General features: G+C 47.4%; 1 protein-coding gene across 1 annotated transcript in view; it reads left to right on the top strand.

Annotated features, from left to right (window-relative positions):
* The window catches only part of LOC147724795 (protein brambleberry-like), a 244234-nt gene that overhangs the window by 147199 nt on the left and 81245 nt on the right, over positions 1–15790 (top strand). The window lies entirely within an intron of this gene.

Raw genomic sequence — 15790 nt, 5'->3', positions numbered from 1 at the left:
TTGCCAGACTTGAAACAGATTTTTCAATTTGTGCACTGGTAGAAGGTGCCGTCTGACTCCACGATGGCATTGCGGTGCTCCAGAAATTATGCTATAGAGCTGCACATAGGAGCCAATCCTATGCGCTGACGTCTGTTCCTTTCAGTATGGTTCCTGAGCAACCCTCCCAACTTTGTTGGTTGACCAATGGCAGACATCCAGAGGATTCAACAATGTGCTAAGTAAATACCCCCCTCCTTGATCACAGGCTTTACTGTGTCATGACTGCAGGAAATAGATGTCAGTTATGGAGCCGCATGTCATTTGCCTGTTGAGCCTAGGGTACGGCCATACCTCAGTCATGCTACTAATGCTTCCTGATGCACTCAAAGGCGATCAGAAAGCAAAACTGTAGCAGAACACAAACCGCCTTGCTCAAAGCAACAATTCTGCTACAAGTCCCAGGGAGGCTCTCACTCCGAATAGCAGCACTGCTCCCCTTCGCGCAGTCCTGCTCTCACTTTGTCATCGGGTTAAATCCAAACCCAGATCATGCCATAGGCGAAGGAGGCCAGTCTTACATGGTAATAAGAAGAGGAAGGCAGTGGAAAATGCAAAATGTCTAGAATAGTCCAGTCCCACGGCTAAGAAGAAGCAATCTGAGGGCCTATGGACTCATTTCATCTGGGCGGCTTCAACAGAGTTGGCAAGGAGTGTTCCTGTTCAACACCTGCCAGGCAGTACATGTGCATCTGAGTATTCATTTAACAAGCAATATTACATCAACAGCCAAGTCTGCAGAGAAGAAACATTCGTTTCTGTATCAACGTTTTGGTTTGAGTCCGCTATTCAGGCCTGCCGCATTTTGGGAGGTACTTCTTGGGTATCTATTCAAAGGTGAGAAAGCTTTGGCTAAAATATCCAACAGAAGAACATGTTACTTATCTTTTAAAAAAAAATTTTTTAATCCTCATTGACCTCTGACCCCCGCAAACTAGTAGTCTGCAGGTCTCCACTGTTACTCTCATTGGAGAGGTAGGTTTTACATTTTGGGGGACTGCCATATCGCCAATCTACCAGTGGTACACCTGCGTCTAACCCGTTGCTAACCTCTCGTTGTTTATGAGAGGGTGGTCATGCTCTCTACCAATTTTGACCAACCAGCGACGTCAATAGAACCCTTCTTAGATCACTATAACCTGATGACCCAGTGATACCAGGGGGATCCATCCATCTCGGTCTGAGAGCTTTCCATGAGGCCTAATCATAGGACAAAAAGAGAAGATGATCTTTACAAGTTACATGGACCGGTTTGATTACTCTACTGTCTGAGCTGGAGACCATTTTAACAGACAGTCCAAATTTGCTCTTTTCTTACTATTTTCCAGACTAGCTAAGTCAATTATAGATGTTTTATAGACTGCTGAGAGCCATTCAGAATGTGTAGGAGGGGAAACCTCTACCCATCTCCTGCATATTTCTAACCTGCCCAGCCGAATAGCAAAGAATTAAACTCCTGATATGTCCAGTGATTTCCGTTTGAATACCAAAGATTATTAGGCTTAGTGTGATATGCACTGGCTGTCCTAAGATAGACGTGAGGGTGGAGGACATCTTTTGCCAGAAGTCCGAGATGGCCGGACAGGTCCAAAACATTTGTGTCTGGGGCCCTTTCCATATTAAATTTTTTACATCTTGCTGGTGGATCGTTAGACCTCTTCGAGAGTCTAGCAGGAGACAGGTGAGCCCTGTGTGTTGTGAAACAATGATTTCTTCTCCGCCAAGCTGGCTTCACAACTGAAAACAAAGTGTTATATGAGACCTGCCATAACTCAATACAATCGCCCTCCACAATCCACTCTTCCCATAATTCACCGCCTAATCTGAAGTCTCCGTCTATTGCACCCTCAATTGCCCAATAAAAAGCAGTTACCTCTTTCTTGCCTGCTGGCTTTTTAGCCAGGAGCTCTTCGAGATAGTTACCCAATCCTATCAGCTTTTTGTGATTTTGGGACCAGCTTTTTAACTGTATGTATTTAAATCTTGACATGCCCCTTTCCATTTTCTCATCTAACGTTGCCCAGGGAAGTAGAGAACCCTCTTCAGTTAAGTCTCAACATGTTAAACCTGCTGTTTTTAATGGTATAGCAAGCATGTATTTAAGGCAGCTAGGAGACCCTGGGCTGTCCCACCAGGAGGCTAATCTTGAATAATACTCCAGGCCCATTAGTATTTTAATTCTGGCCCATAAATGGGCTGCTCCACAAGACTTTCAGCTTAAACTTTTTAATAATTTTTTGTCTCCATATTCAAAGAGAAAACCTTCTTGGGGAAGTTCCGACTGGTCAAGCATTGCTTTAAACATTTTCCCCCTGTCCGAGTCATCTGGATGTTTTAACGGCATTCTTGAGTAGGTTAACTGGAATGCCCAGGCATAATACTGAACATACGGGAGTGCAAGACCGCCCTTTTCCCTTCTCCGCCTCAGTTTTTTCCAGTAGATCCTGGTTGCCTTGTAGGCCCATACGAATGAATTAATAGCCTGCTGGAATCTGTCAATCAATTGTTTGTCAAAATGTAATGGGATGGTATTAAAGAGAAAAGTTACTTTTGGTAAAATTACCATTTTTATCAAGTTTACTCTACCCAGGATGGTCAAGGAGAGATGAGCCCAAGATTTCATTTGATTTAGGCTCTCTTTAAGAATATTTGAGAGATTCACCTTAGCTTTTTCCTCGATACTAGAAACGATTTTGACTCCCTAGTACCTCATGTCATCTTTAGTTTAATAGGGACCCCTTGGCAGGTTCCACGTCATAATTTCAGTTTTTCCTGCATTAACTTCGTAGCTGGACACTCTGCCAAAGTCTTCTGCTAGCCTGATGACTTGGGGAAAAGATGTATCTAAATCTGACTATAAAATTAAAATATCGTCCGCGTACAGGGCTACCATTCTCTCCCATGTGCCACTCTTGAATGGTATTATCAATTAATCAATCACAGACATTTATAGAGCGCACTACTTACCCGGAGGGTCTCAAGGCGCTGGGGGGGGGGGAGGGGGTGCTGCTACTGCTCGAACAGCCAGGTCTTGAGCTTCTTCCTGAAGGAGAGGTGGTCTTGGGTCAGGCGCAGGTCGGGAGGGAGGGAGTTCCAGCTCTTGGCGGCCAGGTAGGAGAAGGGCCTTCCTCCTGTTGTCGTTCTTCGGATGCGAGGGATTGGCTGAACGGAGGTGGCGTTTGGGAGCGTAGAAGTTGATGCGGTTGTTGAGGTAGCTCGGGCCTTGATCGTGTAGGGATTTGTGTGCGTGGGTGAGGAGACGGAAGGTGATTCTTTTGTTGACCGGGAGCCAATGCAGGTCTCTCAGATGTCCGGAGATGTGGCTGTTTCGTGGGATGTCGAGAATGAGTCTGGCTGAGGTGTTCTGGATCCGCTGGAGTCTCTTCTGGAGCTTGGCGGTGGTTCCGGCGTAGAGGGCGTTGCCGTAGTCCAGTCGGCTGGTGACGAGGGCCTGGGTGACCGTCTTCCTGGTCTCGGTGGGGATCCACCGGAAGATCTTCCGTAGCATGCGCAGGATGTTGAAGCACGACGAGGAGACGGCGTTGACTTGTCTGGTCATGGAGAGGGAGGAGTCCAGGATGAAGCCCAGGTTGCGTGCGTGGTCTGTCGGTTTGGGTGCGGTGCCCAGGGCGGGGGGCCACCAGGAGTCGTCCCAGGCGGAGGGCGAGGAGCCCAGGATGAGGACTTCCGTCGTGTCTGAGTTCAGTTTCAGGCGGCTGGTCGTCATCCACTCGGCTACATCTTTCATCCCTTCGTGAAGGTTGGCTCTGGCGGCGGCGGGGTCGTTGGTCAGGGAGAGGATCAGCTGGGTGTCGTCGGCGTAGGAGATGATGTTGAGGTTGTGTTGGCGTGCGATGGCCGCGAGGGGGCTCATGTAGACTTTGAAGAGGGTGGGGCTCAGCGAGGATCCTTGAGGGACGCCGCAGATGACTTCGGTGGCCTCTGACTTGTACGGTGGTAGACGGACTCTCTGTGTTCTTCCGTCGAGGAAGGAGATGATCCATTCTAGTGCCTTCTCCTGGATTCCGACGTTGCTGAGGCGCTGCACTAGGGTGCGGTGGCAGACAGTGTTGAATGCCACGGAGAGGTCTAGGAAGATGAGGGCCGCTGTTTCTCCATGTTCCATCAGGGCTCGGATGTCATCGGTGGCAGCGATGAGGGTGGTCTCGGTGCTGTGGTTGGCTCGGAAGCCAGACTGTGAGGGGTCGAGGGATCCATTCGTCTCGAGGAAGGCGGCCAGCTGTTTGCTTGCTCCTTCCGAATACTCTGAGCAAATGGCTTTATGTACAGGTCAAAGAGGAGGGGAGAGAGGGCAGCCCTGTCTCGTTCCTCTCAATTTCCAAAAGGCTTTGTCAGATTCCCGTAACTACTAACCTTGCTGATGGGTCACTGTATAGGAGTTTAATGGTTCGACAGAACTTAGGCCAAAATCCAGTTTCTCCAAAACTGCAGCTAGATAATTCCAGTTAACTCTGTTGAATGCTTTTGTTGCATCGAGTGTCATGGCCGCCAACGGGAGGGCAAAACTGGAAGAGAAATCTATCGCACGTATCAAATCGTGCGTGAGATCAAAAAGGTTTCTACCTTTTTAAAAACTCCTTCTGATCTATATGTAACAGATCTCCTGCCACTGCTCCTAGTCTGTCAGCCAGAATTCTCGTAAAGACCTTATAGTCAGAATTAAGGAGCAAAATGGGTCTATACAACCCGCAATTTGTGGAGGATTTACCCGGTTTCAAAATCAAAGTGATATTTGCTTCTCCCCATGAATAAGGAGGTTTAACCCCCTCTACTAGGACTTTATGAAAGAGTGTAGTCATATATGGAATTATGACTTCGCCCATAGATCTAGAGACTTCCACTGGAAAGCCATCAGGCCCTGCTGCTTTCCCAGTTTTACAAGCTGAGAGTGCCTTCCTAACCTCCTGCTGCGTAATTTCTTCCTCCAACTTTTGCCTCTCTGTAGATTCTAGAGCTGGAAGATGTATTAAGTTTAACCAGTCTCTAGCAGTAGATTTATCTATGCAGTTGTCTTCTACATATAAGTCCTTAAAATAAGTGTGGAAAGCATCTCTTATTTTATCTCATTAGTTGTTGTTATATTGGAGTCTGCATCTTCTATCTCCTAAATCAAATTGCGTACCCTATCCGATTTGGCCTTCCAGGCTAATAATCTACCAGCCCCCTCACCATGTTCAAAATGAGCTATCTTACTAACCGCCCATCTGCTGGAGATTCTAGCCTGAACTGTGCTTTCAAGAAGCACTTTCAGAGACTCCAGTTTCTCAATTGATTTTTGAGTTTGCTCCTGATCTACCTCTTCAATAATGTTTTTCTCCACTTCTTTCATTTGACCCTCTATTTGTGAAATTTCCTCTCTGTACTTCCTATTTTTATATGAGGTTCTATTCATAGCCAATCCCCTTAAGGAGGCTTTTAGAGTGCCCCAGACCACAGTGATATCAGCGGACCCAATATTGATATCTAAAAGATTTAATTTGCCCCAGTATTGGAACTTTCATAGATTCCCATGCTTTGTATCATTCCCCGTCGTCGGAATGGGAGCCTCGGTAAATAGAAAATACCATAGTAGTAAGCACAAAGTGAAAAAATAGGCCTAGGCCTCATCTCATTTTGTAGCTTATCCACCTCTTTTTGTAAAAGAGACCAAACTTCTGCAGTAGCCAATCAGAGCAGCCTCACCCCACAGAACCTTCCTGAGAGAAGCTCAGAGCCTCAGATTTTCTACCGCATGTTGTGCAAGGGAGTCTCCATTGAGCTCTGCTCAGTTTCTTCAGTTTTCTGACTATTTCTTCAACAACTTGGATTCTGTTTCGTCATGTCTGACAAGGAGAAAAAAAAGCCCTTTTTAGAGCCTGTGCCACCTGCTCTAAAAAGTGGTTGTTTGTCGAGGACAAACATTTGGATTGTATTTACTGCCTGTATCCGGACCATAAACCTACAGGCTGCCCGATTTGCAGAACCTTCTCAGCTAAGACCTTGAGGGACAGGGAAGGACGTCTCCTCACATGGCTTCAAAAGATGAAGGACAGGAAGGATATTTTCTTCGGACAGTGAGGGCTCCTCGTCGATGGTGTCATCTAAGAAGTCTCAGAAGAGGGGTAGGTCTCCCCCTTCTATTTCAGGCGAGTCCAGTCACAAGGCCTTACCAGGGACCTCTGATAGGTCTGACAGGCCTGCTTCCCAAAAATCTCCTCACCACGGTGAAAAGGAGAGGCAGGGTAAGCCTGAGGAGCAACAACCCTCAAAAAAGGTGGAAAAGTCTGCAACTATTTCTTCACCTCCCTCTGAGAAGGATAAAGGGGTTAAGAAGCCTTCAACTTCTGTTCAGGAGGTCGCTTCAGACAAGAAGCAGAGGTCGTCGACGGTTAAGCTATCAGGTACGTCGACGACGCGTGTAAAAAAGGACAGCTCTGTGAAAATTGCCTCGTCGACGGGCTCGTCGACGACGGCTGCATCGACGACGCCTGCACCGGCGACTGTTTTCAAGACTCCAGATTCCTGTTCGGCGTCGACGAGAATGACCATCTCCACGACGACGACAATGACTGCAAAGCTGGCGTCGACGGCGATGACGAGGACGACATCGACGACGACGGTGTCGACGACGCCTGTTACCATGTTGCTGATGACGAGCTCGTCGACGATCCCGTCGACGCTCCCACCATCGTCGACAATGAGTTTCACCTCGTCGACGACGCAATCCTCGACGTCGAGGACAGTGTCTACGTCAGCGCTTCCGTCGACGACGCAGTCCCATAAAGAGTTGCTATCGACGACAACGACCTCGTCGACTATGTCGTCGACGACTGAATGTTCTGAAAAACTTGTTTTTTCGCGTAAAAAGAAGCTAATAACGCCAGAGATGACGTCTCCGCGACAGGTTCAGAAATTTCCACCTAGTCTGCTTTTGGAGGATGACTCTGATGAAGAGACTTTCAGTGAATTCGGACAAGCTTATAGCCCATCTGACCTACAGGTTAAGGTTCAGGATGTTAGTTCTGAGGAAGGAGAGATGGAACACCAGCACTATGTTCCGGAACAATATTATGCGGAGGGGCACACTACTACCAGGCAGATGCCTTTGCAACAGCCTACACGTCAATTACCAGAAGGGATGGTGACGATGCCCTCCACTTTGGTGGCGGATCTACAACTTATGTTGCAGGACTACCGGAAGCGTTTCCCTACTCCGCGGGAAACTCAACGAGTACGTCCTCCCACGCCTCCGCCTCAGACATTGCAACCTGTAGCAGACCACTGTACCACTGCGCCGGAAGAGCGCCCACAAGAGGTTGTACAAGTGCATGATACTGATGATGACACTGCTTCTTCGGATGCGGAACAACAAGCGGATCCTGATCAGGATCAACAGACGCCTTGGAACACTACTGACCCGGCGGATCCGGACAACGCAGATCCAGACAACAATACCTCGCCTCCAGCGGACGTTGGAGGTTTTCACAACCTAATGGAACGGGCTTCCAAAAGATTTGGTCTTCCAGTGACCACGGTTCAATCGGAATGCTTCTTATATGACTTTAAACAACCATTCAGGAAATCAGTACGGTCCATACCAATCATTGAGCATGTCTGGTCTGAGGGCTTGAAGGCTATGCACAACCCGGCCACAGTCCTCCCGGTGCTACCAAGACTAGAGAAGAAGTACAAAGCTCCTGATGGCAGTCCGGCATGTTTGCTTGGTCAGCCGAAACCTGACTCGGTCATTTCTCAAGCCGCCCAAAGCAAATCTAAGAATCCTTCTACGCCACTGACTACACCACCAGATAAGGAGGGCAGGCGCCTAGACAATGTAGGCAAACGATTTTCAGCGATGGCAAGTCTTCTGGTTAGAGCAGCCAATGCTTTGGCAATTCTGGGACGCTATGATTGCCAGATGTGGTGCGACCTTGCTCCATTTGTAGAGGAATTGCAGGATTCTTCTAAAGAGGAAGTGAGGAAGATTTTGCTTGAAGGGGAGCGGGCTTCCTCGGAAGTCATTGATGTCTCAATGGATATTGCGACCACCGTATTTCGAGCACTTGCCGGTTCGGCGGTTCTGCGACGCCAAGGGTGGTTGAAGGCCATGTGGTTCAGGCAAGAAGTGCAGATTAAAATCTTGGATCTGCCATACGACGGAGAAATGCTGTTTGGCAAGCACGTCGATGAAGCCCTACAAGGCATTAAAAAGGACACCGATACAGCCAAATCCTTAGGAACATTGCAGTATCGCAAAGTACCCTTCAGAGGGGCGAGAGGTAAAGGTTTTTCCTCATATAGAGGAGGAAATCAGAATCGCTACTCTTCTGGCTCACAGTCTAGCCAGACCTATAAACCTCAGTACTCTCAGAGGGGTTCTTTCTCTCGTCAGCAGCCTAGAGGACGTCAGGGGCAGCAAAGGAGAGACAACACCAGGAAACAATAGCGGCCAGGTGGCTCTTTCCACTGTTCCTGTTCCCTCATTCACATCAGTGGGGGGCAGGATTGCCCATTGCCTCAACAACTGGATGATCATTACATCAGATCAGTGGGTCCTGCAGATCGTCAAGGAAGGACACACGTTGGAGTTTCAAGACCTACCTCCAACAAGAGCGCCAGACGCCTTTCCTCCCAAACATCTCAAGCTCCTTCATCTCGAAGCCCACCAACTTTTCACCAAGGGGGCGGTAGAGCCTGTACCCCTTTCTCAGAAGGGGAAAGGGTTCTATTCCAGGTTCTTCCTGGTTCGGAAGACAAAGGACAAGTGGCGTCCAATTTTAGATCTACGGCAGCTCAACACTTATCTCGTAAAGTTGTCCTTCAGGATGGTCACGCTTCAGGACATCCTTCGTCTCCTCAATCCAGGGGATTACATGGCGACCCTAGATTTGGAAGAAGCTTACTTCCACGTTCCTATTCATCCAGCTCACAGGCAATATCTTCGATTTACAGTGGGCAAGAGCCACTTTCAATTCAAGGTACTACCGTTTGGTCTCCGGTCCACTCCTCGGATCTTCAGAAAGATTCTGGCTCCAGTAGCAGCTTATCTCAGGAGGCAAGCTATTCAGGTTTTTCCATATCTGGACGATTGGCTGCTGAAGGCTCCATCTGCTCTAGAAGCGTCCAATGCAGTCCGGTCATGCAAAGAACTGTTCGAGCAACTGGGTCTTCGACTCAACAAGGAAAAATCTGTTCTATGCCCCTCCAGGTCAGCGAGGTTCCTAGGGGCCATCCTGGACACAGAGAGTTGCCTAGCCTTTCCATCAGAGGAGCGCCAGAACAAGCTAATTTGTTCAGCTCGACTTCTTCAATCTCGAAAGACGCTGACAGTTCGCAGGTACAAGTCGCTTCTCGGATCGATTTCATCCTGCATACCATTAGTTCCACTCTGCAGGCTCAGAATGCATCCGCTACAAGAACAATTGGACAAGCAGTGGCGGCAGGTCACAGTGTCCTTCGACGACAGGATTGTCGTTACCCCGGAGATGAGAAAGGCAAGCGGCTGGTGGCTGCTGAAAGACAATCTTTCCAAGGGTCTATCGTTCCGACTTCCACCATCTCCCCTTGTTTTGACAACAGACGCTTCCATGGAGGGATGGGGAGCGGTCCTCCAAGAGCTAAAGGTCAGCGGCCATTGGAGTCCAGTCCAGGTCAAGTTCCATATCAACCTTCTGGAGCTTCTCGCTATCAGTCTGGCTCTACAAGCTTTCCTCCTGAGGATTCGCAACCGTGCAGTGCTGGTTCGTACGGACAACACCACAGCCATGCACTACATAAACAAACAGGGCGGAACAAGATCCTCCACCCTCTCCAAGGAAGCCCAGACGCTGTGGAATTGGGTAATCCAGAACAATGTCTCCCTCTCAGCGGAACATCTAGCGGGGACACTCAATGTCAGGGCAGACACTTTGAGTCGCCAAAGGACAGTTTCCCACGAGTGGGAACTAGATCAGACCGTTCTGGAGGAGCTCTTTGCACGATGGGGGACGCCATCCATCGACCTGTTTGCAACTCCCCAGAACGCCAAATGCCTGTCCTTCGCAAGCAGGGTTCACCATCGGGAATCCTTGGGGAATGCGCTTTTGATTGCTTGGTCAGGCGCCTTTGTTTACGCCTTTCCTCCCATTCCACTGATCCCGAGGTTGATCAGCAAACTCAAGGTGGAACCGTGCAGGATGATTCTGATCGCTCCAGCATGTCCCAGACAGTTTTGGTACTCAGAACTTCTCCTCCTCTCCCAGGACCAGCCAGTTCTCCTACATCCAATTCCAACACTGTTAACGATGTCCAACGGACAGATTCTACATCCGGACTTGAAGTCGCTGCGATTGACAGCGTGGCTCCTGAGTTCCGAGAATTCCAAGGTTTAGATCTCTCAGGGGAATGTAGGGACATTTTAGCCCAGGCCCGAGCGCCTAGTACCAACAAGACCTATCGTGCTAAATGGAAGAGATTCTGTGTTTGGTGTCGGAAAGAAGGTTTACACCCATATACTTCTGCTCCACACAAACTCTTGCCTTACATACTTTCACTGGCAAAATCTGGATTGGCTCCATCTTCTGTGAAAGTCCATCTGGCGGCCATCTCTAGATTCAGACGTTCATCCTCCGGTCCTTCCCTATGGTCAGCGAGAATTATCAAACAATTTCTGAAGGGTTTATTCAGGGTCTTTCCTCCAGTCCGGCCCCCACCACCGGCCTGGCATTTGAATCTAGTCTTGTCATCTCTCATGAAAGCCCCTTTTGAGCCTGTTCATAAGTCTGACCTAAAGTTTCTTTCCTGGAAACTGGCTCTTCTCTTGGCCCTGACATCGGCTCGAAGGGTAGGTGAGCTCCAAGCTTTCACGATTGAGGAGCCCTTTCTACAATTTAAGAATAATGTTCTGATCCTAAGAACGAATCCTAAGTTTATCCCGAAGGTGCCTTCAGAATTCCACCTAAATGAGCCAGTAGTCTTGAAACCATTCTTTCCACAGCCTTCCACACCCGCGGAAAGAACTTTGCATTCTTTGGACATTCACAGATGCGTGAAATTCTACCTGGAGCGAACAAGGCACTTCAGAAAATCTTCACAGCTTTTTGTTTCTTTCAGTGCTCCACGCAAAGGATGTCCAGTTTCTAAAGCCTGTATTTCCCGCTGGATTTCCAGTGCTATACAATTTTGCCACCAGGCGACTGGAAAACCACTGCACCGAGCAGTTCGTGCTCACTCTACCAGGTCAATGGCTTCATCGACAGCTCTCTTCGCAGGTGTCCCAATCAAGGACATTTGTAGAGCAGCCACATGGAGCAGTGTCCACACTTTCACTCGCCACTACTGTTTGGATTCTTCTGTGAAGGAAGATGCGGCAGTGGGCCAGGCAGTTTTGAGGAATATTTTCCAATAAGTCGGTGAGCTTTCCTTTCTATCCCGCCTTCCTATTTGCATATTTTGTATAACTGCATTATTGTCATATTTTATGATCCTATATGTTTCTATTGTTCTGATCAGAGAGGTGTAACGTTTTCAGGTTCATATATTACAAAATATGCTTTTTCTGTTTACTGCTGGTTACTCTGATACAAAGCATGGGAATCTATGAAAGTTCCAATACTGCGGCAAGAAAACAAGTTACTTACCTGTAACTTTGGTTCCCCAGTATTGGTCACTTTCATAGATTCCCATGCGCCCACCCGCCTCCCCAGGGAAAGCTCAGTCTCTTGTCTTGGTGGATGGCTGTTCACAACGGCTACGAAAATCTGAGGCTCTGAGCTTCTCTCAGGAAGGTTCTGTGGGGTGAGGCTGCTCTGATTGGCTACTGCAGAAGTTTGGTCTCTTTTACAAAAAGAGGTGGATAAGCTACAAAATGAGATGAGGCCTAGGCCTATTTTTTCACTTTGTGCTTACTACTATGGTATTTTCTATTTACCGAGGCTCCCATTCCGACGACAGGGAATGATACAAAGCATGGGAATCTATGAAAGTTACCAATACTGGGGAACCAAAGTTACAGGTAAGTAACTTGTTTTCTTCCTGGGTCAAGAAAGTAATACCCTCTTTATCTAGAAGAATAGTTCGATCAAATGACCAGACTCTTTGTTGGGGTTTTGCTCCAAGATCCCATTCCATCCAGACAGCTGCATGATCCGAAAGGTGGGGGGTCAGATAGCCTATATCTTTAATACTGCTTCTTAAATCGCTACTAATTAAAATAGTCTATCCTAGACTTGTGTCAATATTTTTTGTTATAAAAAGATACTCCCAATTGGGTATCAGACCTCTCCCTCCAGATATCAACTAACGCATTTTGCCTCATCATAGATTTCAAAAAAGTTCTAGATTTAGAAGGGGTCTTAGCTCTACTATTTGGTGATTTATCCCACTGAGGATTTAAAACTATATTAAAATCCCAAGCAAAACTTGCCTTATCAAGAAGCCCCAATAAATGCGGAAAGATAGTTTTTAAAGTTGAATGGTCATCCTGATTAGGTCCATTCCAGCCAACTACTGTGATGGGTTGTAGCATTGATTCTAGTAGAAAATACACCTATCTGCCACTTGAGTCCGTCTTCACATCTTGAACAATAACATTAGCTTGCCTTTTAAGTATTATAGCAACTCCCCTGACATTGGATGACTGACCAGACATATTTCAATAACTTTATTAAGGTGGGTTTCCTGCAGGATAATTATTTGTGCAGGAGAATCCCTCAAATATTGCAAAATTCTTTCTCTCCTATTTATGACTCAGGCCATTTACATTCCATGATGGACATTGGAGCGTTTTCATGGAAAACTAGGAGAACCACAGTTTGACCCTTCCCCATCCTGTACAGAATGTGCTCCTGACCAGCAGCAGTGACGAAATAAAACAAGGCCTTATAGGGCCAAAAGACCAATGAGGATTTCTTTTTTTTCTATTTTGCCCCTCTGCTCCCTCCACCTCCCCCTTAACCCCTTCGCTGCTGGCCCGTTTCCGCCGCTGTGCGGTAAACAAAAGAACAGGGGCGGGCCATGACGAACCCCAGCCGTCATCAGCACACGAGCACCGTAGTGCATGACGGCTGGGGTTCGTCATCAGCATACAAGGGGTTAAGCCTACCCTACCCCCCTTGGAGATTCCGACCCCTATTTACCTGGAGAATGCAGGTTCTGCCGGCCGGTAGCTCCTTCTGTCTTTTTCTATTTAAATTTTTTAATTGTGACAGTGCTTGTGTATGTGTGTATCAGAATATAAAATTTAATTCATGTATGTACCTGGTGTATACCAAATGTATCTACATCTAGTGCAGTGCAATGGTGCCTATCCGTCCCCATCATAAACTTCACCTAAATTTAGCAGGCAGCTACCTGCTATGCATGATTTTGTCGTATTAATAACGAGGATTATTTAAGATTTTCTAGCAGGTCATCTGCCTCCTGCACTGTTCGCACATTGTGCATCTTATTATTTAACATAATCCTCAGTTGAGCCTGGAATGAGAGTTGAACCACAGCCCCCAATTTCTTAAAGTCTTCCATTCTCCTCCTCCGCTCCCAATGGCAATCCAGAGTGGCACGCTAGAGGTCTGACCTAATCTCAAAATTGAAGTCTCTTGATTTTAGAGACTTCAATTTAAGAGCTGCCGTTAACATTTTCTCTTTTATTTCAAAGGTGAGAAAATTGATCAAGATCTTTCTCTGCTTTGTATGATTAGGATTTTTCCAGTAAGGGTCTTTGTTTATCCTCTGGATATCTTGCCTCAATTCCTCTTCCGATATGTCAATCTGGACTACCTCCTTGATAAGAGTTATAATAAAGGATTTTAGGTCCTCCCCTTCTTTCCCCTCTGGCACCTTCAAGAGGCGCAAATTATTGCGACTGGAAAAATTTTCCAGTGATTTCCCTTGGTCTCTGAGTGCAGCTTCCTCTTTTCTAAGTGAGATGATATCATCTTTAGCTGCTCCCAGGTCCCATATTTAACATTTATGTTGCCCCCCTGGCTAGGTTAGTAAAATCTCAGGGGATGGAAGTGGTGTCATACGCCGATGACACACAAATCATGGTGTCACTGGCCCTCTCAGTTTCTACATCCGCCACCAACTTCAGGATCTGTATGCAAACAGTCTCTGACTGGATGCTCCAGAATTCCCTGAAGTTGAATGGCGACAAAACTGAGATCCTGGTCTTTGGCAAAGGGTACGCTGGGGCAATAGGGCATTTTCCATTGTTGCCCCCAAACTATGGAATTTGCTTCCCCAAGAGATTAAGACTCAACCATCTCTGTCCCTTTTTAAAAAAGCGCTGAAAACCTGGTGTTTTATCAAGGCCTACCCACATTAAGAGTATACTTTAATAGCTGGTATCTTTTGGTTAGGCACCTTGACGCCCATTGGGCTTAGTTGCGCTATAGAAATTTACCTTCATTCATTCATTCATTCAGGTCTGTTTTGAGTTCTTCCAACGAGTTTTCTAGAACCCCCGTCCTGGAATTCAGAATATCCAGCTTTTTCTCTAGGATTTCACAGAAACGTCTGATGTCCCCCTGATTTGCATCTGAAGTTGCGAACCCCTTTTTGATGTTAATGCCATAGTGAGGCATAAAGATTCCAGCCCAGTGCCTGGGGGGAAAACTTTACTCCCATCCGTCCCCGTGGCCGCATTTACATCTACCCTTTTGCAACCAGTAACAACTTCGTCACTTCCACCAGTGGAGGGATTTTCCATGCTTGTAATCTCAAAGATTTCAGAGGCTCCTAGAACCTCTGATTCCTTTGGCTGAGGGAGTTGGTCGTCCTGCAATTTACTCTGTGGTTGTGGCTGTGGCTGTGGTTTCAGCTGCAACTGCGGCTATGACTCTGAGAAAATAGGAGGTCGAAGGTGGGTATCTGAGCCGGGTTTTAATTGTGGACAAGACTCCAGCCAAACTGAGGACTCTCTGCTGCCATGTTAGAAGAGGAATGAAACTGCCCCCTGTTTGTCCTAAGAGCTTCCCCCTGCTCTACGACGTTCAAAATTTGAGACAAAACTTTAAAATATGACCTCAGTGAGGGAGTTACTTTGACTTAAGTCTCAGACGGGGGCCCTTTCTTTCCTTTTAATATTTTTTGGACCTTTTCCCTTATGTATTCGATAGGGGGGGGGAACTTTCATCAGTATTTTTGTCAGTTCCCTCCGCTGGCACCACCTCAAGTAGCTGTTTACTTCCAGAAAACCCTTTTGTGGTATTTTTTGAGGGGCTACCCTCCTTGTTTGCTTGTATTTCAGGGTTTTCAGCTTTAGCTTTTGATTTAGTTTTGGCTGATTTTCTTGTTCTACCTATTTTTCCCGGTTTATCGGAATTATTTACTTCAAAACTGTCCTCAACCTCTAACTGCCCTGCCCTCTTGCCCTTGCAACCGCTTATCGGGGGGGTCAGAGACAGTGGTGGTAATGGAAGTGCCCTTCCTTCTAAGGCAGTATGGCGTCCTGGGGGCTCTCCTCGAAAAAGACCCACAATGTTACCTTGTGTTAAACGCTGCTGTGCCTCCGGAAAAAGCACTACTTTCCCTCCTCTAATCTCTGCCGCCAAACCTTTTCCAGCAGTGTGTTGCTCCACTGCCTCCTCGTCCAGCATAAAGACGGCGGCTCCCGCCGCCCTGCAAGTGCTTACACTGCCGCTCACGTTCCTGGAAGCACCCAGGGAGAGTCACATACGCAGCAGCCGACATGCCGCCAATCTCCAGCCTCTCCTCAGCTCTGAGGCAAACGCGAGGCAGCGCGGCAGATCCAGAGGCACCAACGCACATCGCC

Source organism: Lissotriton vulgaris, chromosome 4_1 (genome assembly GCF_964263255.1).
Source record: "Lissotriton vulgaris chromosome 4_1, aLisVul1.2, whole genome shotgun sequence".
NCBI lineage: Eukaryota > Metazoa > Chordata > Amphibia > Caudata > Salamandridae > Lissotriton > Lissotriton vulgaris.
Note: the sequence above shows the minus strand (reverse complement) of the source record. Positions and strands in the feature narration are given on the sequence as shown.